The following is a 24,192-nucleotide window of genomic DNA, read 5'->3' on the forward strand; positions in this document are numbered from 1 at the left end:
CAGTGGAACCATGGCAAAATGTTGGGACTGATCTGTTCCATGTGGATGGAAAGAATTACTTGCTGGTTATCGAATAAACATCTCAAGGAAAGGGGATGTAGTGATAGAGTGCTACCACCAGGAGGAGTCAGTGATAGAGTGTGTCGTATCTTGGAATGTTGCATCTTGGGAATGCTGATACATCTTGGGTAGATTCTGGTCTGTGTGTGTTCTATCTTAGTGCTCTTTGTTTTGGTTAATACACTTAGTTGTTTTAAAAGAACCCAAATTTATTTTTGTAATCAAAGAAACATCACACTACCTACGGAGAATGGTTAGTGTTTCACCTTGGGAAATTAATAAGCACGGATGTTTGAATACTGGCTGGTAAACACTAGTCCTGGTGATCACCACACCCCTTAAAAAAACTTTTAAGATTCCACCTATCTCCCATGTTCTACTGACCAGAAACCAGAGAAGTATCATTAGGGGCTTCAATAGCAGCTATCAACCTTCAACAAGTAATAATAGTATGCTTTCATTATTATTTTGGAGTTTCCTGGCTCCATTTAAGTTTTATTGGTGATGTGTGTGGCAATCCTGTGTGGAACAGGTGCTGCTCCCAACTTTGCTTCAGCTGTTATTTGAGTTTCCTTTGGGTGTAAGATGTGAAGTGTCTAAAAATCATTCCTGTAACCCCAATGTTATGAGGAAAAACAGTCAACAAGGTTCAGTTTCTAACTGAATTGCAAAGCATTTTTCTTCCAAATTCCTCAGAAATGTGGAGCTCCAAATATTCACTTGGCCTTTCTTCCTTCTGGATTGTTCCTCAGATGCTGATTCTTTTTTTTCTAGTATTTGGGCATTATTGCAAAGATTCCACCCTCCTTTACTTGAATGAAGTGGCTTACAAGGCTATTTTAGATGGCATTTAAAGTTCAGCCATGGGATCAGGTTGGAGTCAGGGATGAATTGGGTAGGGGTGGTAGTTTTCACATGAATAGAATCAATGAACACTACAGGACAGAAACAGACCTTCTGGCCTATTTTAAGCTCCCTGGTTTTTTTTTGCCCAAAAATTGGCTGTTTTTGTATGACCCACGTAGAAGTCAACCCCCCCCCCCCACATTTTTGGCCCTAATTATGCTCCCATATGAACCCTCGATCACAGATCCTTGCCCCCTGCCGCTCGCACATCCGAGTTCTTGATACTCCATCCGCAGACTTACCACCCAATCCCGGCCATCAGAGCCTCCAACAACTTAAACGACACAGGTACTTATGAGGCTAAAATTTTGACTTGTGTAAAAGTCGACCCTTCTCTTTTTGACCTGAAAAAGTGGTCCAAAAAATTTGACGATTACATGGATATATATATACAGTACTTGAAAACTATGGAGATCAATGGGAGATGGATGGGTGTGTTGGCAGGGTGGGGGGTGGTGTAGGTGCAGTAAGTGGTCTACAAACAGGCAAGAGATCTGCTCTAACAGATTAAAAACTATTTCCCAAAAGTTCATGGAAAAGAATTTTTTAAAAATCCAAGATTTTAGTTTGAAGTGGGGCTACTTCATGGACAATTTTAATTTAGAGATTCGGCACAGTGACAGTTCCTTCTGGCCCACAAGCCCATGCTGCCCAAATACATCCATGTGGCCAATTAACCTACTAGCCCCATAGGTCTTTGGAACATGGGAGGAAACAGGAGCACCCAGAGGAAACCCACATGCATCACTGGGAGAATGTGGAAACTTCTTACAGTCAACGGCAGATTCGAACTCTGGTTGCTGGCATTTTGCTCATCTTGTGTTTTACTTTCTTTCTAGAATTGTGATGGATCTACTGATTGAAGCCAATGCTAAGTTTGCCCTCGATCTACTGAGGCAGCTCAGCACAGACGACAGAAGAGGGAATATCTTCTTTTCTCCATTAAGTATATCAACAGCTCTCTTAATGGTCCACCTTGGTGCTAAAGGCAAGACTGCCATGGAGATGGCCAATTTAGGTGAAGATTAATAGACATGAGAGGCTGCAGATGCCATAATATTTCCCTGAGGGGAAATAAGCAGGTTAGTTAGCATCTATGAAGGGAGATGGATGATCAGTGTTTCAGGTTGTGACCCTTCATATAGACTGGAAGTTAGTAGTGTAAAGGGGAAGGGTGGGACAAGGGATAGGTGGAGCCAGGTGAGCAGGGGGTTGGTGGATAGATGTAAATAGGTGGGTGGGGGGGTGGGTTTGGTGGACAGGTGGTGCCAGATTTTTGGGGGGGTGTTGATGGGCAGGTGGTGCCAGATTGGTGAGGGTGTTGATGGGCAGGTGAAACCAGGTTGATGGGCTTGTGGAGCCAAGTGAGAGGGGTTGATGGACCGATGGATCCGGGTGAAGGGGGGGTGGGTTGATAGAGAGATGGAGTCAAGCTGTGGAAGGAAGAGTAAAGATACCACAGAGACCAGGAGGTGACAAGTAGAGACAATAAAGGGAATCGATGGTAAAGGAAGGCTATGAGTGGAACCATGTGGGGGAAGGATGGTTGACAGTAGGAGAAGTGTGTGGGTGATGGGCAGATGTAGGTCAGAGAAGGGAAAGGAACTGGGTAACAGGGGGAGGAGAACAGGGAGTGTAAGGAGCTGCGTGCATCAGAAGGAGAAAGAAAGGAACATAGGGAGATGCTATTTGATTGTAGATGTCCTAGAGGGAATCTGAGATGCTGGTCTTCTAGTTGGCATTTGGCCCCACTCTGGCAGTAGACAAGGCACAGAGCAGATGGGTTGTTTTGGGATTGGGGAGGGGAGTTAAAATGGCTGAAACAGCTTCAGGTACTGACTGTGGCAGAGTGCAGATGCTTGGCAAAGGAGTTTCCTAGTCTATACTTGTTTTCACTGACATTGAGGATACCATGACTGGAATACTGAATGCTGGAGGAGGTGCATGTGAATCACCACCTCACCTGGTGGGATCTGTTTAGGTCCTAGTGAGGGAGGAGGTGTAGGGACAGGTGTAGCAGCTCCATTGTTGTGGTGGAAAGTGCCTTGGGGACAGGGAGAAATGAGTGGGTAAGGATGAGTGAACCAGGGAGGTGCAAAGAGAATGGGCACTGCACATCCATTCCCCCCCGCCTTCTGACTCTATCCTCCCATAAATCCCTCCTCACCAGGACCCACTTGTCAATCCCAGCCTCATGCGTCCCCTTCCTCTATATACTTTTTACACTCTCTGATGGTTTCAAACGACCCTTTGCCTCCACAGATGCTGCCTGACCCTTTGAATTCCTCCTCCAGCAGCTTTTATTTTTTTAATGTAACTGAAACCGTGAATATTTATTTATCTATCCTTTTGTATTGTATTTATATTTTTTGCCCTGTGGTGCATTGTGGTAATTTAGACTATTGCGGTTGGTATATCTTGCATACCTGTGTAGCTGCAGCAGGTAAGAATTTCAGTGCTTCTGTGCAATGTATTTTAAATGAACCCTCTTCATCTCACTTCATTATGATGGTATAATTGTACAAGAATGTAATGAGGACAATCAATTTCTTTATCGTTTCACGTTTGTACAGGTGAACAAAATTCTTTCCTGACTAATGCAATTGTTTTGATTGGTTCATTTTTTGGAATCTTGTTGTTGTACATAAGACTGGCATTTATTGTGCATTTCTGAGAGCCCTCAAGAAGGTCAGAATGAGTCATCTTCTTGAACCATTGTAGTCCTTCTGGTGAACATGCTGTTGATGAGGGAGATCTAGGATATGGCTCCAGCCAAGGTAAGGGACTAGTCATGTACAGTAAAACCTGTTATTCAAAATTCAAGCAACCAATGGCTTCAAGCAACTGGCAAAAAAAACTGAAGAAAGTTAATAGGTTTTTTAAAAATCCAGAAGTTTAAAATTGGCCCCGTCTCGCCATTAGTTTGCCATTTCATGCAACATGCAATCTCAAACAACCGGAAAATTTACTGATCTGGCATCTATCAATCCTCATAGGTACCAGATACCAGGGGTTTTATTTTTAGGTCAGGATGATGTGAAACTTGGAGATGAACTGGAATTGATGGTCTTCTCACTCAATTTGCTGGCATTGTCTTTTTTGGTGTTAGAGGTTATGAAGTTGGGCAAGTAACTTCAGTGCATTTTGCAGTTGAGGCATGTGGTGGTCTGTGTGAAGTGTGGTAAGGAGAATAAACATTTGGCGTGGTGCTTGGAGTGCCATCAAGAGGGCTGCCGTATCTGGAATGTGTCAAGCCTCTTGGTAGTTTTTGGAGCCTCACTCAATCTAGCAAGTAGAGAGCCCTCCACCATGCTCCTGACTCATGCCTTCCAGATGGTGGTAAGGCCCTGGGGTTTCAGGCAATAAGTTGCTTAGCACAGGAAACTCAGTGTTTGACTGACTTATGAAGCTGATCTGGTTAAGTTTCTGGTCAATGTTTTTATTTTTTAATTTTAAAAATTTTTTCACACCGTGAACCATATCAATCAAAATACATACAAAAATTTCCCTCTTAAATATACACAGTGGCATTTTCTCCCCTTTTTTCCCCCTACCTTCCCTCCCCCCCTTCCCACCCCCTCCAAACCCTTTAAATGTTCAACATATACAATACAATAAAGCCACTAAACAATGTCATCACACAATTAAAATAAACAAGAAAAATCTGTCATCTACTTTTACACACTGGATCAAGTCATTTTGTCTTCTTATCATTTTAGGGGGTGGAGATCTGAGGCAAGCCCTCTCTGTTATGTTCCATGTATGGTTCGCAAATTTGTTCAAATAATGTGACTTTATTTTTTTTAATTATATGTTATTTTTTTCCAATGGAACACATTATTCATTTCCATGTACCATTGCTGTATTCTCAGGCTCTCTTCTGATTTCCAAGTTGAAGTCATACATTTTTTTGCTACAGCTAAGGTTATCATAATAAATCTTTTTTGCACTTCATCCAGTTTGAGGCCTAATTCTTTACTTCTTATATTACTTAGAAGAAAGATCTCTGGATTTTTTGGTATGTTGCTTTTTGTGATTTTATTTAATACCTGATTTAGATCTTCCCAAAACTTTTTCACTTTCTCACATGCCCAAATTGCATGTTATGTTGTTCCCATTTCCTTCTTACAGCGAAAACATCTATCTGATACTGTTGGATCCCATTTTTTTTTAACTTTTGGGGTGTGATATATAACCTGTGTAGCCAATTATACTGTATTATATGTAACCTTGTGTTTATTATGTTCTTCATAGTTTCAGAACACAACTTTTCCCATGTTTTATTTTTTATCTTGATGTTTAAATCTTTTTCCCACTTTTGTTTGGTTTTATAGCTTATTTCATCATTTTCCTTCTCTTGCAGCTTGATGTACATGTTCATTATAAATATTTTTATTATCATTGTGTCTGTAATCACATATTCAAAGCTGCTTCCTTCTGGTAATCTCAGTCTGTTTCCCAATTTATCCTATAAGTAGGCTTTCAGTTGGTGGTATGCAAACATTGTACCATGAGTTATTTAATGTTTGTACTTCATTTGTTCAAATGTTAATAAATTATTTCCCAAAAAACAATTTTCTATTCTTTTAATTCATTTTCTCTCCCATTCTCTAAAGGAAAGGTTATCTATTGTAAAAGGGATTAGCTGATTTTTGCGTCAATAATAATTTTGGTAGTTGGTAATTCGTTTTTTTCCTTTCTAAGTGAATCTTCTTCCATATATTGAGTAAATGATGCAATACTGGTGAGCTTTTATATCGTATCAGCTTTTCATCCCACTTATAAAGTATATGTTCCAGTACCTTCTCCCCTATTGTATCTAGCTCTATCTTAGTCCAGTCTGGTTTTTCCCTTGTCTGATAAAAATCTGATAAATACCTTAATTGTGCTGCTCTATAATAATTTTTAAAGTTTGGTAACTGCAAACCACCTTGGTTATACCTCTCTGTTAAATTTTCTAACACTGTCCTTGGTTTCCCCCTTTCCATAAAATTATTCTCTTTAGTTCATTAAAAAATTTCTCTGTTAAGGGAATTGGTAAAGATTGAAATAAGTATTGTATCCTTGGGAAGACATTCACTTTAATGCAATTTACCCTCCCTATCAACGTTAGTGGTAATTCTTTCCAATTTTGTAAGTCTTCCTGCAATTTCTTTAATAGTGGCTGATAATTTAATTTGTACAGGTGGCTTAAATTATTCTCTAACCTAATACCTAGGTATTGGATTGCTTGTGTTTGCCATTTAAATGGTGATTCTTTTTTAAATTCTGTTCTTCTAGCTTGTTCTGTTTTAAGTTGCCAGGCTAATATTTTGTGTGGTTTTTCTCCTAGCTCATAATACTTTTCCTTTATTTTCATTATGTTCTTCTCCACCTTATATGTTTGTAATCTTTCATATTTTATTTTTTTGTCTGGCAATTCTCTTCTTTTTGTTATATCGTCCGTTGTTGCTAGTTCTTTTTCTGTACTTACTATTTCCTTTTCCAACTGTTCTATTTCCTGATTGTAGTCCTTTTTCATCTCAGTTACATAACTTATTATCTGCCCTCTAATGAAGGGTTTCATTGCATCCCATAATATAAATTTGTCTTTCACTGATTCCATATTTATTTCAAAGTACATTTTAATTTGGCGTTCAATAAATTCTCTAAATTCCTGCCTTTTAAGTAGCATGGAGTTTAACCTCCATCTATATGTTCTTGGTGGGATGTCCTCCAGTTCTATTGCTAATAACAGGGGTGAATGATCAGATAACAATCTAGCTTTATATTCATTTTTCCTAACTCTCCCTTGCATATGGACCAACAACAAAAACATTTCAATCCTTGAGTATGTTTTATGCCTACTCGAATAATATGAGTATTCCTTCTCTCTTGGGTGCTTCCTCCTCCATATATCCATAAGTTTCATTTCCTGCGTTGATTTAACCATATATTTGGCCACTTCATTCTTTTTGCTAGTCTTTTGTCCAGTTTTATCCAACATTGGATCCAAATTAAGGTTAAAATCCTCTCCTATCAATATATTCCCCTTCATATCTACAATCTTCAAAAAAATATCTTGCATAAACTTTGATCCTCTTCATTAGGTGCATATATATTGATCAAATTCCAAAATTCTGAATATATCTGACACTTTATCATTACATACCTTACTGCTGGATCTATTATTTCCTCTTCTATTTTGACTGGTACATTTTTATTAATTAATATAGCTACACCTCTGGCTTTTGAATTATATGGTACGTGCCCTACCCAGTCTCTCTTTAATTTATTATGTTCCACTTCAGTTAGATGCATTTCCTGCACAAATGCTATGTCTATTTTTTCTTTTTTCAGGAAATTTAATATCCTTTTTTGTTTAATTTGGTTATGTATTCCATTAATATTTATAGTCATTTGGTTCAACATGGCCATCTCATATCCTGTTTACACCTCATTTCTGCTTCCTCACCACCACCTTTCCCCTTTTCCCCATTTTCATCTCTCAGTTTTCCTTTTTTGAACTCAATGTGTGACAACACATTTAAAACATAAAATACTTCAACAATTCCCACATCTAATATTCCCTTAACCCAAATGTCCACCCCTCTCTCTGAGTTTCCCCTTATCCCTTGCCGGGCAACCACAACTCCACTCTCCATTGGATTGCGATCCCGCTCGCAAGCGTCAACTGATTTCGCAGTGACGGTTATTCTCTCCCACCCAACCCCCTCCAGGAAATACTTTTTTCTTCACATATAATGAAGCTCACCCTCTTTTTTTTCTCCCCTTTACTTCCTTTCTTCCCTTCTCTTTCTCTTCTTTAGTTCTTACTGATACATTATTTTTACATCTTTATATGTAGTTTGTCATCATTCTTCGTTCTCGTTACATCTCTTCATCTCTCCTTCTGTCCTGCAGGCGTCCTGCAAATTCTCGTGCTTTCTCCGGATCCGAGAACAGTCTATTTTGCTCCCCAGTGATAAATATTTTAAGCACAGCTTGATGTCGTAACATAAAATTATAACCTTTTTTCCATAGGATCGATTTTGCTGTATTAAACTCCTTCCTCTTCTTTAAGAGTTCAAAACTTATGTCTGGGTAAAAAATTATTTTTTGACCTTTGTATTCCAATCGTTTTTTATCTTCTCTAATTTTATTCCTTGCCCTCTCCAGTATATTTTCTCTTGTATACCTCAAAAAATTTTACTAAAACGGATTTTTGTTTTTACTGTGTCTGTGGTTTCGGAGCTAGTATTCTGTGTGCCCTTTCTATTTCCATTCCTTCCTGTATTTCTGTCATTCCCAGGACCTTTGGGATCCATTCTTTTATAAATTCCTTCATATTTGTGCCTTCTTCATCTTCCTTTAGGCCCACTATCTTTATGTTGTTTCACTTACTATAATTTTCCATCATATCAATTTGTGACTCTTTAACATTTTTGTCATTTTCTTCCAATTTTCTTCTTAAGTCATTCACTTCCATTTCTACAGCCATTTCTCATTCTTCCACATTTTGTAATCTTTTCCCTATTTCTGTTATGACCAGCTCTATTCTACTCACTTTTTCTTCTGTACTTTTCATTTTTCTTTTCATTTCACTAAATTCTAATGTCAACCATTCTTATAATGCTTTCATTTGTTCTTGAAAATTTTTTAATCTATATTCTGTCCATCTATTTTACCTTCTATTTCTCTGTGCAGATCTTGGTCTTCTTCTTCCTCTTCTTCTGTGTCTGCACCTGTGTTTGTGTCTTCTTCTCTTCCTTGTATCTGTGTCTCTTCTGACTTTCCTGTTGAGTTGCTTGCCTCACTTTGCTGGGCTTTTTCTTGCTTGGCTTCTTGCTGTTGTTCCTCTTCTTCTGGGCTAGTCAACTGTTGGGCCTCCTGTTGCTGCTCTTCTTTCCTATCACTCCCTTTCCTGTCACTTTCCTCTTCTTCCAGCTGAGAGCCCTGGTGTCGGGCATCCCTCAGTTGGTCACGCTGTGTTTGCTCACTCCTCAGCTGGGTCCCCCTCCTATCGGTGTTCTCTTTTTCTTTAGTAAGCGCACTGCTCATGCGCGACTCCGCACGCATGCGCAATTGCACATTTTTGTTTGGCTCAGAGAGCCATTTTTGCAGTCCAGTGGTTGGGAGGTGCAACTCTGCAGAGTCGTCACCAACCTTGGAGAACGGGCTGTCTTCTCCACGACGGCTTCCTGTTTCTTCATGCAGGTAAGGCCTTCTCCTTTCTCTTCCGGCATCTTTTCTTCTTTTCTTCTCATTTTTTTAAACTTTTTCCTTCTTGGGTGCCATTTTCTTTCTTTTCTCTACAACTTTATCTTTTATTTGTTATGTTTTGTGTTTCTTGAACTTTGTATTTTCTTCACTTTATTTCTTATTTTCTGGAGAGGGCTGATATTCTCCTACTGGCCACTACTCCATCACATGACTCCTTGTTTTTGGTCAATGTTGACACCTAGGGCCTTGATGGTGGTTGAATGTTGGAGGTAATGCCATTTTGGGAATAGTTACATTCATAAATAGGATTTGGGAAGGAAATCTGTGGCTCAAAATGTGCTGTAGAAGTGGGATCTGAGTCATGGGGGAACTGACACCGGAACTGGGAAAGGAGGGAACGGGCTTCACTGAACCATCCTGGAAATGCCTCAGGTAACTCAGGTTGTGAACAGGGCTTTAAACTATATGAAAGGATGGAGGTCTCCAAGAACACAATACTGAAAGAATCAAGAGGAAAAATAGTGGCACAGGATAGTGAGGGGGAATCGATGATCAAAATGTGCCAGGAAGGGACTGAAAATGCAAATAAAAGTATTCAGCATAGAAACAAATCCAGGATTAAATTTAATTTAATTTCAACATTTTTTTTAAGATGTACTCATTTTGGCCCATGAGTCCATGCTGCCCAATTTACACCCAATTAAACTTCACCAGTACGTTTCAGACATTGGGAGGAAACCAGAGACCCCAGAAAAAACCCTCACAGACACAGACTCCTTACAGACAGCACAGGATTCAAACCTGTGTCCTAATCGCTGGCTAACCGCTACGCCAACCGTGCCACCCTTCTAAAAAGTGTAAAGAAGACAATGCGTATCCTTTCTAATTTGAATGCATATAGCATTACAATAAGGAAGATTAGTTGAGCAACAAAGTTTGATCTAATAGGTAAAAGAAGACAGAGTTGGAGGGTGACTCAGACTGGGCCCTCTATTCCAGCTTGCGTGATGTTCCCAAAGAACAAATGAATCACAAAGCAGGCAGGGTAGCTTCAAGTAAAGTTTCAGAGCAGTGTTGAGACATGATATAAATGTAGTGGATAGTAATGTGGATTCAGATTGGACTGAAATCATGTGTATCCAGGGTAGGAGAGTAGGGATGTAAATATTATGTGGCCTCTTAATAGGACAAAGCTTAAATGGAGAAATATCAAAGGAATGTTTGAAGAGAACTGCAATTATTACAGAGGATGTAATCTTCATATTGATTGGACAACAAAACTGACATGGGGAATTGTAGAAGAATTTTATGGAGTGCCTCAGGGATTGCTTCATAAAACATATTCGAGAACCTACTCAGGAACAGGCTGGATTAGATTTGACCATGAGTAAAGAAAATGTTAATTCAAGATCTTGTGGTTAAAGCAGTGGTTCTCACCCTTCCCTATGCCATAGGTGCTCTGTGATTAGTAAGGGATTACTGAAGGTGGTATGTGGATGGAAAGAAAAAGCTTTAAAACTGTTTTTATCGAACCTAATTGACTCGTTATGTGCACGATTTCATAATTCCAAAGGAAATGGGCCAATGACAATTTTTCTCAAGCAAATTATTTCAGTAACAATTGGGTCTAGAGCAGTGATTCTCAACCTGCCCTTTCCACTCACATACCACCTTCAGCAATCCCTTACTAATCACAGAGCACCGATGTCATAGAGATTACTGAAAGTGGTATGTGAGTGGAAAGAAAAAGGTTGAGAACCATTAGGTTAAAGATTCCCAAGGACATACTGCCAAAATGTATCTCCTTGGGAATCTTCAACCATAAACTCAGTCCTTCAAAGTAAAGGGACCATCCCTCTACATTCAACTGCAGATTTTAATATCTCCATCACTGATGTCATTGAGTCCTTCAACATAGAAACCAGCTGTTTGGCCTTTTGCCCATCTACACCAGTCCATCTGCTTTAGGTCTGTATATTTCTGTGCCTTGTCTATTTGTGTCTGTCATAAATGTAACTGTATCTGATTCCACCACCTCCTCGAACACAGATCAACCACTCGGAAAGTGAAAAAAAGCCTCTCAGTAGGTAGGGCAGTAGATGTGGGGTATGTGGATTTTAGAATGGCATTTGATGAGGTCCCCCATGGTAGACTCATTCAGGAAATAGTCCGGCGTGGGATCCATGGAATCTTGGCTGTGTGGATTCAGAATCAGCTTGCCTGCAGAAAACAGAGGGGTAGTAGTAGATGGAATGTATTGTGCCTGGAGGTCAGTGGCCAGTGGAGTTCCATAGGGATCTGTTCTGGGATCCCTTCTCTTTGTGATTGTTAAAAATGACCTGGATGAAGAAGTAAAGGATGGGTTAGTAAATTTGCAGATTATATAAAGGCCTGAGGTGTGGATAATGTAGAAGGCTACAACAGGATAAAGACAGAATGTGGAGTCTTTTTCAAAAATGTATTTATTGAGTATCAAAACAACATCGTTCACATTATACAGATGTATGTTGTACCACTTTTTTTTAAACAGAAAAATGAAAAATCAACACACATATACATGAATATTCACATACATCCCCAGACCCTCCCACTCCCTGACCACCTTGGCACCTTTGCTGTCAGTATCATCAGAATATTACTAATTATGCTAATACATGCACCACAGTTAAACAATTACTCCGTAAGCAATCGAAATTCAGAGAAATAATGCATAAGGGATTGCCATTTATGAAAAAGATTGAGGTGAACCCTCTTAATGTGTATTTGATTTTTTTCCAGTTTAATAAAGCAAATTATATACTTAATCCATGTGTAATAGAGGCATCGGATGTCCCCCAAAGTTCCTCAACATGATTATCCAACTGCACGAAAACCAACAAGGTCGGGTCAGATACAGCAATGAGCTCTCTGAACCCTTCTCCATTAACAATGGCGTGAAGCAAGGCTGTGTTCTCGCACCAACCCTCTTTTCAATCTTCTTCAGCATGATGCTGAACCAAGCCATGAAAGACCCCAACAATGAAGACGCTGTTTACATCCGGTACCGCACGGATGGCAGTCTCTTCAATCTGAGGCGCCTGCAAGCTCACACCAAGACACAAGAGAAACTTGTCCGTGAACTACTCTTTGCAGACGATGCCGCTTTAGTTGCCCATTCAGAGCCAGCTCTTCAGCGCTTGACGTCCTGCTTTGCGGAAACTGCCAAAATGTTTGGCCTGGAAGTCAGCCTGAAGAAAACTGAGGTCCTCCATCAGCCAGCTCCCCACCATGACTACCAGCCCCCCCACATCTCCATCGGGCACACAAAACTCAAAACGGTCACTAGTTTACCTATCTCGGCTGCACCATTTCATCAGATGCAAGGATCGACAATGAGATAGACAACAGACTCGCCAAGGCAAATAGCGCCTTTGGAAGACTACACAAAAGAGTCTGGAAAAACAACCAACTGAAAAACCTCACAAAGATAAGCGTATACAGAGCCGTTGTCATACCCACACTCCTGTTCGGCTCCGAATCATGGGTCCTCTACCGGCATCACCTACGGCTCCTAGAACGCTTCCACCAGCGTTGTCTCCGCTCCATCCTCAACATCCATTGGAGCGCTTTCATCCCTAACGTCGAAGTACTCGAGATGGCAGAGGTCGACAGCATCGAGTCCACGCTGCTGAAGATCCAGCTGCGCTGGATGGGTCACGTCTCCAGAATGGAGGACCATCGCCTTCCCAAGATCGTGTTATATGGCGAGCTCTCCACTGGCCACCGTGACAGAGGTGCACCAAAGAAAAGGTACAAGGACTGCCTAAAGAAATCTCTTGGTGCCTGCCACATTGACCACCGCCAGTGGGCTGATATCGCCTCAAACCGTGCATCTTGGCGCCTCACAGTTTGGCGGGCAGCAACCTCCTTTGAAGAAGACCGCAGAGCCCACCTCACTGACAAAAGGCAAAGGAGGAAAAACCCAACACCCAACCCCAACCAACCAATTTTCCCCTGCAGCCGCTGCAACCGTGTCTGCCTGTCCCGCATCGGACTTGTCAGCCACAAACGAGCCTGCAGCTGACGTGGACTTTTACCCCCTCCATAAATCTTCATCCGCGAAGCCAAGCCAAAGAAAGAAATAGAGGGACATCTATCAGATTTCAATGCAATAAAATTAGACAACTTGGCTAATAAAGATGTAAATACTATTAAATCTTTCTGTAGAGAATTTAGGGAGTAATCAGAGATTCTGAATATTACCATCAATGGGCAGGGTTGCAAATTAACTTTAAATATTTTGGATAAAGTGCTAAAGACTCTGGTCCAGAAACCCTGATTTTGGGGCACTGATCAGGATGCAGAGTTGAGAGGGAAAGTGGCAGATGGAGTTCAATCTGGATAAGTGTGAAATGATGCATTTTGAAAGGTCAAACCTGAAGGCAAAGTAGATGGTTAATGGCAGGATTCTTTAGTGTGGAAGAACAGAGGTACTTTGGGGGTCCAAATCCATAGATATCCCACCCAAAATTGCTGCGCAGACAAGTGCCCCTCCCCCTGTCTTTCTTTTCCCCTCCCTCATCCTTTTCATTCAGGCACCTGTTTGCATTTTGTTCATACCTTGAAGACAGGCCCAAAACTTCAGTTGCATGTTTTTTCCACTGATGGGCGCTGTGAGACCTGCTGAGCTCCTCCAGCATTTTTGTGTTTTTACTACAATCACAGCATCTGTGGACTTTTGTGTTTCAGTCCAGTTCTTTGACCTTCTTGTTTCCAATATCCTTGCTGCAGATGGTTGTATTTTCAGCTACTAAAGCCCTAATATAGAGTTCTGGCCCAAAACCTCTTTTGTTCCTCTTTGGAAGCTCCTCAAAGCTTGCCTTCAACCAAACATTGGTCACTTGACCTAACATCTCCTTTACTTGTTATTTTGTTCTTGGACTCCATCCACCCCCTTCCCCACCATGAAGCTTGAAAGATGACCAATAAATGGAAGTTGGATCAATATTCCAAGTTGACACTCCACATAAAGTGAAAAGATGTTTGATTCCACAATCCCTCACTTTACTCAGTGTTAAAGTAAATAATAAAGCAAAGATTCTGAAATGACTGAATTTATGAAGTTCTTCCAATGATTTTTGGAATTAATTTTATTCCTCCAGGTGCTGTAGTTTCGTGCTGAAGAGTGACCGCACGTTGGATTCCAGCAACTCCAGTCTGATGTGAATAAACCCAGTCCTTCCCATTTTCTGAAGGCAGCAAATGGTCTCTACTGGGAAAAAGTTTCAGCTTTCACCAGGAAAGGTGCAATCATAGGAACATAGGAAGTAGGAACAGGAGTAGGCCAAAAATGGCCCATCGAGCCTGCTCCGCCATTCAATACGATCATGGCTGATCTAATTTATGACCTAACTCCACCTACCTGCCTTCTCCCCATATCCCCTAATTCCTCTATCATGTAAAATATCATGTAAAATCAAACGTTGCTGAACAAGAGGGCAATTGTTCTTTATGTAAATGGAGGGAAAATTGAGTTTGTTCTGCAGCCCACTTTAATAATTGATAAACAGATGGGGTGATTCCTAGTTGAAGGCCTTCCCTTTAAAGAGTGGCTTCAGAGATCAGGCCAGATGATTAAATCTGCTTGCTGTGTTTGCCAGTATTCAATTCACGGACACTACTTCTGCCAAAATGCCAGTCACTCCACAATCTAACTAGTAATGCCTGTGTTGCTTGGAAGAATACATTTTTGCTACAGCTCAAGAAAATCTTTTTATAACCATAAGATTAAATGAATCTGGTTTAGCGGTGGGGAGAAAACTACTTTCTTAGCATTCTGCTGTTGATGTGTCTGAGCTGAGTGGGATACTTCGACCATTAGAACGTCATGGATGGAAATAAATGAAACAAGAAAGTCTGCAGATACTGTGATTGAAGAAAACACACAAAAGCACTGGAGAAATTCAGCAGGTCCTGCAGCATCCATAGGAGGTAAAGTTTTATAACCAACATTTCAAAGGGCTCAGGCCCAAACAGATGGTTATACATCATTACCTTCTGGATGTGAGACCTGCTGAGTTTCTCCAGTGCTTTTGTGTATTGATTGGAATTGAAGACTGCTTGGTTATTATACATTAATATATCTGGCATGAACTGACATTTGAAGCTATAATAAATCCTGATCCAAAGATTTCATCCACAAACATCATAGTGTAATCCCTCAATCATTCAGGACATCAAGGAATGGAAGAGGCAAGCACTGACATTAAAACTCTGCTAATCCAGTAATCGGTTGTTTGGAAACCCCAGAGGGTCAGCATCTGGCTCACTTACTTAAATACTAAGTCTTCATTACTGATGGATCTGTGTATTCATGAGGTAGGTTGTGTTTTACTAGGCTGGACATCTGACCACAGCTGGGGAACGGTATCAGTAAGACTGGCATCAACAAGGGCCATAGGTGCTAGATTTACTGTAGCAGATATCTCTTATCAGATTCCAACACTGGCAGTCTTTATCTCTCTGCTCCATCCTGTATGAATCCTCTTCCACCTCTTGCCTCTTTCTCCATTTGTCTGCTACCTGCCAATCAACTGCCCCTGTCCTTCATCCTCTACCCATTCCCTGGTGCACCTCACCCTCTGACCCACCTCTCCCACTCTGACCATATTATTACCAGCTATCTCCCCTCTGATGAAGGATTCTGACCCAAAACGTCAACCATTCTTTTTCTCCCTCTGATGCTGCCTGACTTGCTGAGTTGTGACAGATTCCAGCATTTGCAGTCTCCTGAGTATTTCCTTGGATGTGCCGTGTGGATCTTAGTCCTTTCATCAGAACACATCCGAGGAGAAGTTGCAATGCATGTGGCTGTCCTCAAAAACTCATCTGCTGCTGTCAGTTCATGGATTCCCCAGGATTCAGTAACCATTATGGAGGCTGAACCACCGCATATTAAAACATTCTTGCACAGCACACAGGGAGGAGAAGGTTTTAAACAAGAAAATCTGCAGATACTGGAGTCGATTGCAATGCACAAAAATGCTGGAGAAACTCAGCAAGTCAGGCATCATCCATAGAAAATAAAAGGCAATTATCGTTTTGGGACGGGGTATCTGGAAAAACAGGTAGACACTTTTTAGCCTGTATTTTAAAGAATCTAGGTTGCAAAAGATGGATCAGAACATGGATAGAAGAAAGCCATTTAAAAACAAGTAGCTTTTTAAAAATGTGTTTGTACCGTGATAGATTGGAGGATATTATAGTCCCAATATAAAAACCAAGTTAGTTCTTTTAGGGCCTGTTTGTTTAACAGTAGTGATGGTTTGGTACTTGTTCTTTTAAAAAAATGCCTTGCATCTTCCACAACAAAGCACAAGATTTTCAGTGTATTTCATTGAGAATATACTTTTGGTGAATGCCCAATTTCCCTGACTTGTGCTGGAGAAGAGTGCCAAAAATGCCTATGGAGACTCAGTGACTTAAGATGGCAACTTTGCAACTGGTTTCTCTGTGCTGCTTGACTGGCCGACTTTTTCCGGGCATTTCTGGCTTAGTTCCAGATTCCTGCACTGGCAGTTTGATTTGTTTACTGCTCAGGAATTTGAGTGACGCTGCAGAGCCATTGATGGTTTCCTGGCACACTAACATTGTGCAGCCAGAAATTCTGGCTGTCAACCCAGCCTTCTCTTACTCACCCTCCCCCCCCCCCTCCCTCCCCCGTCAAAGACTGTGGCCTGACATCACAAGTTCCTCCAGCAATTTTTTTTTCATTGTATTTTTCCAGCATCTGGAATATTTTGGTTTCAGGTATAATGGCTTAATCAGTGGTTAACCATTGTTTTTGTGTGTGGTGAATAATCCAGATCACTAGGTGCTACTCATGTGATAGACACTTTTTTTCACTACACATGACCAGAATAGACACACAGCACAGTAACAGGCCCTTCTGGCCCATGAACTTGTGCCCAGTTTACACCAATTAACCTGCATTCCCCATAGGTTTTTGAAGGGTGGGAGAAACCAGAGCACCAGGAGGAAACCTACACAGGCATGGGGAGAACATACAAGCTCCTTACAGACAGTGCTGAATTCTGGCGCTGTAATAGCATTGCGCTAATCATGCCATCCAATCATAATATCTAGACATGTGTACACAAACACACATGCTCAGGTTCACTATTTGGTTTCTGTTTCGATAGCTACAAAATCTAGTCAATGATGAAGGCAAACAAGAGTCACTGCAGATACTGGAACAACACAAAACATTGAAGGTAATAGATACGTGTATGTTGCTCCATCCAATAATGAAAGTGTTTTACCACAAATTTTGCTAATCATTTTGAAAGCTATGATTAGTTTTAAAGTTTGGGGCTTGTATTTTTTATTCATTCAAGGAATAGGCGGAACCAGCATTTAATTGCCCGTCCCCAATTGCCCTTCAGAAGGTGGTGGGGTGCTGCTTTCTTTAATCACTGCAGTCATGGTGGGTTGTTTTAGGGTTTGGACCCAGTTATAGTAAAGGAACAGCATGATAGTTCCAAGTCAGGATAGCATGTGCCTTGGAGGGCAACTTCCAGGTGATGGTTTGCTGCCCATGTGTATCTCTCTGGTGGAGACTATGGATTTAGAAGGCTTGGGTTTGGAAGGTGCTACCTAAGGAGCCTTGGTGAGTTGCTGCAGTGCATTCACGTAGATGATACATACTGCTGTTACTGTGCATCAAAGGTGGAGTGAGTGGCTGAGGATGAGGTGTTTATTTGGGGGTTGTTATGTCCAGTTGGTGGCGAACATCATTGTTGGAACTGCACTCATCCAGACAAGTGGGGAGTGTTCCATTAGACTACTGACTTGAGCCTTGTAGATGGTGGTCAGGGCTTGGGAGGAATTGAGAAGTATGTTACTCACCACAGGAGTCTTTGTCTCTAACCTATTTTGAGATACACGACAGTAACAGGCCCTTCCAGCCCATCCTGCTCAAATACACAAATGAAGCAGCAAAAAAACCCTGTACATTTTTGGAGGGTAGGAGGAAACCAGAGTACCCAGAGGAAACTACGCAGAAACAGGGACAATGTACAAACACCTTGCAGAGAGCATCGGATTCGAGCCCAGGCCACTGGTGCTGTAATAGCATTATGCTGCCCTTACAGACACTTCGTGTAAGTGGATACACTAGTTCAGTTTCTAGCCATTGCTAACCCCCAAGGAGGCTTCTCCTAGTTCCAATCTCAGCTTAAAACATCTTCCCTGCACATATCAAATCCTTGCACAATCTGAGGCAGGTCATCCCTCAGCTTTCCCTTTTAAAAGAAATGAATTCCGCCCTAATCAGCTTGATTTTCTGTTAAACATGCTGATAGCATTTTGATACTGTACTTTTTTTTAAAACTTGGAGACCAGAACAGTTCAGTGCGCCAAGTGTATTGGAACAAGGGCTCAATACCACTCTAACTTCCCAGCAGTGATTCCTGTAGAAATACAAAAAGGTTTATCTTTTTTGTAAGCAAGTATACTAAGTATATGCAATCTCCAGATTCCAAGTTTGCGGATGACACCAAATTGAGTGGAAGACCAAATTGTAATGAGGATGTGGAGAGTCTGCAGAGGGATATAGTTAAGCTGGATGAGTGGGCAAAGGTCTGGCAGATGGAGTACAATGTTAGTAAGTGTGAGGTTATCCACTTTGGCAAGAAAAATAAAAAAGCTGAATATTATTTAAAGGGTGAAAAACTACAGCATGCTGTTGTGCAGAGGGACTTGGGAGTGCTTGTGCATGAATCGCAAAAAGTTAGGTTGCAGGTGCAGCAGGTTATTAAGAAGGCAAATGGAATGTTGGACTTCATCGCTAGAGGAATTGAATTCAGGAGTAGGGAGGTGATGTTGCAACTGTATAAGGTACTGGTGAGACCGCACCTGGAGTACTGTGTCCAGTTCTGGTCTCCATATTTGAGGAAGGATATACTGGCTTTGAAGACAGTCCAGAGGAGGTTTACTAGGTTGATCCCTGGGATGAAAGGGTTGACTTATGATGAAAGATTAAATCGTCTAGGATTGTATTCGCTCGAGTTCAGAAGAATGAGAGGAGATCTTATAAAAACATATAGGATTATGAAGGGTATGGATAGGATAGATGTAGGAAGGTGTTTTGAGCTGGCCGGGGAAACTAAAATGAGACGACAGTCTCAAGATTCGGGGGAGTAGATTTAGGAGAGAGATGAGGAAAAATAGTTTTTCCCAGAGAGTAGTGAATGTTTGGAATTCTCTAACCAGGGAAGTGGTTGAGGCTGCCTCATTAAACATATATAAAATTCGGTTAGATAAATTTTTACATGATAGAGGAATTAGGGGATATGGGGAGAAGGCAGATAGGTGAAGTTAGGTCATAAATTAGATCAGCCATGATCTTATTGAATGGCGGAGCAGGCTCGATGGGCCATTTTTGGCCTACTCCTGTTCCTACTTCCTATGTTCCTAAGCAGAATATTTCGGCATGGACTAGAAGGGCCAAATGACCTGTTCTTATGGTTCTATGCTCCTTTTAATGAGGTGACCAGAATTGAACACAATGTTCCATGTGTGTTCTAACCAAAGTTTTATAGAGCTGTATCATTACCTAATGGCTTCTGAACTCAATCTCCCAAGTAATGAAGCCCAGCATACCATAAAGCCTTCTTAACTACCTTATTAACCTGCACAGCAACCTTGAGAGCTATGGATTTGGACCCCAAGGTCCCCCTGTTCTTCCACCCTATTAAGAATCTTTCACCTTTAAAATGCATCTCTTCACACATACCTGGATTGAACTCCATCTGCCACTTTTATGGCCAACTCCTGTTGTAACCGTCTACACCAGGGGTGTCAAACTCAAATTCACGGAGGGCCAAAATTAAAAACTTGGACTAAGTCGAGGGCCGAACTAAATATGTATTGAAAATTTTCAACAACATCTGCATGTTTTCTCTTCTTTCAACATATGTAATGTTAAACTTTTTCTTATTAAAATAAATGTTTAATAATAGTTTTGGATAAACTCTTTCATTGTCATTGTCATTGACCCATTTCCTTTGAGATCCTGAAACCGTGCACATGACGAGTCAATGAGGGATGATTAAAGCAGTGGTCTTCAAACTTTTTCTTTCCATCCACAGACCACCTTAAGCAATCCCTTACTAATCACAGAGCACCAATGGCACAGGGACGCGAGTGGAAAGAAAAAGGTTGAGAACTGTTGTATTGTGGTAACTCCACATCTGATTAGGTTAATTTTTAGGCAAGTGGTCAGAGAAGGACCCACCCCCCACCCCAAGAAAGGCTTAAATCACAGGAACAAAATAAGCTTCCGTCTCACTGCTCCCAATCTTACACACAGTCCTGATGTGGAATGTGGGGTCGCAGCTCCACGTTCACCCGAGTTCAGGTGCTGTCTGTGTGGAGTTTGTACGCTCTCCCCTTGTCTTGGACCAACAGGTCAGTCGCCTGACGAAGGCACCCGAACCCCCCGTTGAAACGCCGGCGTCCGGGGCAGTGGAGGAATTGGCTGAGAAGAGCGCGTTGCTCCCACCCCCCTCCCATGGTTGGAGAGGGATTAAACTGCGATCTCACGGCGCCGGGCTCGTCTCCAACAAAAGGAGCGGGAGGCATGGTCCGCCGTGCACGGAGCGAGGGGGAAGGCATCGGCAACAAGACGTTCGGTCCGGCGTCGCCGCTGAAGCGCAGACCCAGCGAGGATGGTTCCCAACTTCAGCTGCGTCTGTGTGTCCGGGAGCCGGGCGGGCTGAGTGCGGTGCTCTGATCCCCGGGATTCGGGACTCTGAGATCCCTCCACACCTCCGGCGTCTTCATTTTCACCTTCAGTGTTCATGCGCTATACTGGCGCGGCAGCCAGCGGGCCAACTCTAATATATATTTAATATGATCTTGCGGGCCAAATATAAGCCCACGGGCCAGAGTTTGACATGTGTGGTCTACACTATTCACAACATCTTCAATCTTCGTGTCATCTGCAAACTTACTGAGCCATCCCTCTACCTTTTCATCCAGGTCATTCCTAAAAATCACAAAGAGCAGGGGTTCAAGTACAGTGCACTGCCTGTGGAACTCTGCTAGTCACTGACCTCCAGGTAGAATATGTTGCATCTTCTACAACCCTCTTTTTTTTTTGCAGACAAGACAATTCTAATTAACACAGCCATTCATGGATCCGAAGCCTCATGACTCTGAATGAGCTTTCCACAAGGGATCTTGTCATATGCCTTATTAAAATCTTTGTAATGACATCGACTGCCCTATCTTCATCAATTTCTTTTGTTACTTCCTCAAAAAGGACGAATAGGCTTGTGAGGCATGGCCTGCCCCTCAAAAAGCCACGCTAAGCCTGAGAAGACTATGCTCTAAATGCTTGTAAATCATGTCCCTAAGAATCCTCTCCAATTGTTTGCCCTCCACTGGTGCAAGATTCACTGGTCTATTATTCCCAGGATTCTCCCTATTAACTTTTTATTAGAAGGGGACTACATTTGCCATTCTCCCTGTGACCAGGGAGGAGGAAAAGATAATTGCCAACTACTCTTCCTGTAGTAACCTAGGGTATATCTCATCCAGTCCTGCATACTTATCAGTCCTAATACTTTTAAGAAGATCCAGCATTTTCTCTTTCTTAACCCCAACATGCTCCAGCATATAAGCCTGATCCATACTGTTCTCACATTAACCAAGGTCCATCTCTCTGGTGTACACTAAAGCAAGGTATCTATTTCGGACCTCCCCTACCTCCTGCCACACGTTGTTTCCTTTATCCTTAAGCAGCTCTCCCTTCACTCTAGTCATTCTTCTGTTCTTCACGTAAGCAAAGAACACCTGAGGGTCTCCTTAATCTTTCTTGACAAGGCCTTCTTGTGCCCCTTTCTAGCTCCAAGTTCTTTCTTCAGTTCCTTCCTGGCTACCATATAATTCCCATGAGTCCTTCCTGTCTTTTGCTTCCTAAACCTTATGTATGCTTCCTTCTTCTTCTGAACTAGCTGTCTCAGCTTTTTTTCTCAACCACGGTTCCCCAATCCTACCATTTTTTCCCTGTGCAGAACCCCGTGCAAGTGGTCCTGAAATATCCTCCACATTACTTCTTTGCTTTTCCCCTGAGAACATCTGTTCCCAATTTACTCTCCCCAGTTCCTGCCTAATCCCAACATAATCAGCCCTTCCCCAATTAGAGTTTACCATTTTGTCTACTATCTTTGTCCATAGTTGTGCTAAAAGTCAGGGAGTTGTCACTGTCACTGAAATGCTTCCCCACCGTGAGGTCTGCCACCTGACCAGGTACGTTACCCAGCACTAGATCCAATATGGTCTCTCCTCTAGTCAGCTGACATACTGTCAGGAATCTTTCTTGGGGGGGCGTGGCAAGATGGCGTAAGGAACAGACGTGCCTTCCAGTCCTCTCCTGACTCTTTGTTATTGTTTTGTCTATGAGTGCCCGTTAAAACTTTTTAAAAGTTTAGAAATAGTTAGAGGTGTTGAATTAGTTTCTAATGGTACAACTGTTGAAAAGAAGCAAAAAAAAACGGCAACAGATCGTTAAGAAATTGCATTTTCCGAAGTTATCTAAGTCTACCTGTTTACAAGAAGCCAGGACTCAGCGTGGAATGGATCCAGGAAAAGAGGTACAAGACTCGGCAACGGAGCCCTACTCTTTGTCGGCAGGGCTCTTTAAAGATGGCGCCCGGCAGCCCTTGGAACAAAGGGCTGGCCAGGCACATGCACGAGAATCAACACCCGCTGTGAGCGCTGTCAGTGAGTCTTTGACAGCTAGGACAGCTGGGACGCTGCCAGCTGAAGACCCGACCTTGAAAAGACGCTTACCGATTGATGTAGCGGTGACGCTGCGAAATGCACCTCCTATAATGAAGACTTCAACAGACATTGATGTAATGAAGGCATTTGATATAATATGGGTTAAGGATAACCCTGGCCAACAGCCTCCAGGCACTGCTGAGGAGGCTGTGACAGGGGTTTCCACACACAGTCACACTACAAGAAAAGCAGTTAAACCAAAGGAAATAGAAGACCCTTTTGCTAAACAGAAACAGCAAGATCCTACTGTGCCTGAATCTATTCCAGTAGATATGCTTATTAAGAATGTTGAATCTAAATTATCCTCTACAATAAAAGAAATAGGTAAGTCTTTAGTTCAGGTTAATACAAAGCTTAATACCTTGGTGGACATTAATACTCAACAGATGATTGATTATGGAGCTTTTAAGCTTGAAACGAGTGAAAGACTTGATGGTTGTGATCAAGGCATAGTTGAGGTACGAGACCAAATACAAGATGTAAATAAAACAATTGAAATTTTACAAATTCAGAATAAAAATTTGGTGAAAAAGGTTGATTATTTGGAGAATCAATCTAGACAGAATAATATAAAAATTGTTGGTTTGCCAGAAGATATGGAAGGATCAGATCCAAGAAAATTCTTCACTGAATGGATTCCACAAGTGTTAGGACAAAAAGTTTCCGGAAGGCATAATACTGGAACGTGCTCATAGAGCTTTGAAAAGAAAGCCTTTTCCAGGACAAAATCCAAGACCTGTTTTGGTTCGTTGTTTAAATTATTATGATAGAGAGACAATTTTATGTGTGGCTATAAGAAATGCACAACAAAGAGGATCTCTCCTGATGGTTCAGAATAATCGTGTTTTTTTCTATCCGGATTTGAGTCAAGAAGTTATGTCTCAACGACGTGAATTTAACCCTGTGAAAGAAATGTTGTGGAAAAAAGGATATAAAGCAACATTTAGATACCCTGCAGTATTGAAGATTTTTCAAGATGGCTATCAACCAAAATTTTTTGATAATCCTAAGGAAGCTATGGACTTTGCTCAATTATTGCCAATTACGCAATTTCAGGAACGACATAGTCCACGGTCTCCAAGGAGAGTGGAGTCGCAAGATGGGAACCGAATTTCAAGAAGAAATGGAAGCAATGGTGGTCGGAGTGACAAAGTTGATTAAAAAAAATATTTTTTTTTTCTGAGAAGATTTCAGATA

At 41.6% G+C, this 24,192-nt stretch overlaps 1 pseudogene; it reads left to right on the forward strand.

Annotated features, from left to right (window-relative positions):
* Positions 1–1,132: 1,132 nt before the first annotated feature.
* LOC138757872 (serpin B6-like) overlaps positions 1,133–24,192 on the forward strand; it is a 32,568-nt pseudogene continuing 9,508 nt past the window's right edge.

The sequence above is a fragment of the Narcine bancroftii genome, chromosome 1 (genome assembly GCF_036971445.1).
Source record: "Narcine bancroftii isolate sNarBan1 chromosome 1, sNarBan1.hap1, whole genome shotgun sequence".
NCBI lineage: Eukaryota > Metazoa > Chordata > Chondrichthyes > Torpediniformes > Narcinidae > Narcine > Narcine bancroftii.